Consider the following 2500-nt stretch of genomic DNA (forward strand, 5'->3'; position numbering starts at 1 on the left):
CCATATTCCCGCTGTCCCTATACATGCTCTAAGTAGCTCGCTTGCTACAGCAGCAGCAGCACCACGTCCGCGCGCTTCCCTGGGGGCACTGAACCGCAGGACGCGAGACCCCACGCCCAGTGGCAAACAGGACTCCTCTCACAATATAGACGGTCACTACCCCGCACAACGATGACGGTGTGGGGGCCATTTTACGACACCGCTTCCTGCGGTGCCAACGCTGTCGTAGAGTCGATACGCCATCTTTGGTAGAAGGCAACCATTCCGCTGTAAATGAGTACGTCGCTCGTAGTTCAGTCACCTCGCAGCACTGCTCAGTAAACTATGCAGGCCCACATAGATAGATCAAATACGCAAATGCCCCTATACATGCTGAACGTCTGTGCAAACAAAAGGAACCACACGTCACCCACACACTCTATCACACACTACTCTCTGCCTGTAACAGACACAGATGCAATAATTAAGCACCACCATGGACCAACGTCCGGTGCATCCTATCCGCCACAGTACACCAACCAGACTATGATAACCAGGCCACGAGGTCCAATCATAAAACAGAATATCCCACTCGTCCGACAACCACAATTGCTCAGATAAGCCACCAACACCCACACATGTCCCACACAGGGGTGCACCCAACATCACCACACTGCCTCGTCTTACAGAACAAACACACTGGCAGGAATGAAACACACAGGTCTGCCGCAACCTCGGACACGGCGCGCCCCCTCTCACTACCGAAAAGCGCATCCCAACGTGACATACCTCCTTTGACACACTGACGCTGCCTCGGGCATCCACTTCCTACGGTCAATATGAACGAACCTCGCCCCGCCCCCCCCCCCCCCCCCCCACCAACACGCCATCCCATACCACAATGTGTACCGTACCCAAACCTAACGTGTACTGTACTACAACGCAATGTGTACCAAAACACAACCCAGTTTGTACCTTAACCTAACCTATGTCACCTTAACCTAACCTATGTCACCTTAACCTAACCTATGTCACCTTAACCTAACCTATGTCACCTTAACCTAACCTATGTCACCTTAACCTAACCTATGTCACCTTAACCTAACCTATGTCACCTTAACCTAACCCATCTTGCACCTTAACCTAACCTATGTCGCCTTAACCTAACCTCTGTTGCACCTTAACCTAACCTGTGTTGCACCTTAACCTAACCTGTGTTGCACCTTAACCTAACCTGTGTTGCACCTTAACCTAACGCAATTTGCACCGCAATGTAACGCAATTTGCACCGCAATGTAATGCAATTTGTACCGCAATCTACCCCAAGTTGTACCGCAATCTACCCCAAGTTGTACCGCAATCTACCCCAAGTTGTACCGCAATCTACCCCAAGTTGTACCGCAATCTACCCCAAGTTGTACCGCAATCTACCCCAAGTTGTACCGCAATCTACCCCAAGTTGTACCGCAATCTACCCCAAGTTGTACCGCAATCTACCCCAAGTTGTACCGCAATCTACCCCAAGTTGTACCGCAATCTACCCCAAGTTGTACCGCAATCTACCCCAAGTTGTGCCGCAATCTACCCCAAGTTGTGCCGCAATCTACCCCAAGTTGTGCCGCAATCTACCCCAAGTTGTGCCGCAATCTACCCCAAGTTGTGCCGCAATCTACCCCAAGTTGTGCCGCAATCTACCCCACGTTGTGCCTTAACCTAACCCACGTTGTGCCTTAACCTAACCCACGTTGTGCCTTAACATAACCCACGTTGTGCCTTAACATAACCCACGTTGTGCCTTAACCTAACCCACGTTGTGCCTTAACCTGCTCTGTAAATGGCATATGACACGTTACATTAATGTATTGTTGTCCAACCGCAACCCGCTCAGAATGTTGTGTACACAGCTACGTGTCATCTCCCCATAACAGCTGTATTGCAGTGTGGTACGCCATAGAGACGTGTGGGAGTAATGGACGCAGTGGATGGCGATCAGCATGAGCCGTCTGTTCATGTAGTGGCGCGTGTATGCAGACATAGTAGTCTCTTCTCACACAATGTGATAGCACGGTGTCCCGCGTTCCACATCTGCGACATGCTACAGAGGCCGGTTGACAGTTCGTCGCGCAATGGACATCGCATACGTACGGGGGCACCTTCCACGTGCCCTCTAGTCGGGCACATTTTGTTGCGTGGATGTGAGCGGATGTAGTGTGTCTTGACACCTGACAGGCAGGCATGCAATAATAGTTGACTTTGCAAACGGGGATGGACGTGGACGTGTACGTTTACTGGTGACGTTACGCAAATGAACAACTGGTAACCCGTTGTGGTGCGGTTGATCTTGCTGGAGGTACATCTGTGAGGGCAACGATCGGTACAGCTATGACGCGGTTGTGTCAGCGATACCCACCACACCAATGAACGTGAATGTGGATCTGGGTGTGAAGCGATACGCGGCTGTGGGTGGGTGGGACTGTCCCCGGCCGGTGAGGGGGGGGCCGCCCGGCGTGCTGGCCGCGCG

Source organism: Schistocerca cancellata, unplaced genomic scaffold, assembly GCF_023864275.1.
Source record: "Schistocerca cancellata isolate TAMUIC-IGC-003103 unplaced genomic scaffold, iqSchCanc2.1 HiC_scaffold_87, whole genome shotgun sequence".
In the NCBI taxonomy this organism is placed as follows: Eukaryota; Metazoa; Arthropoda; class Insecta; order Orthoptera; family Acrididae; genus Schistocerca; species Schistocerca cancellata.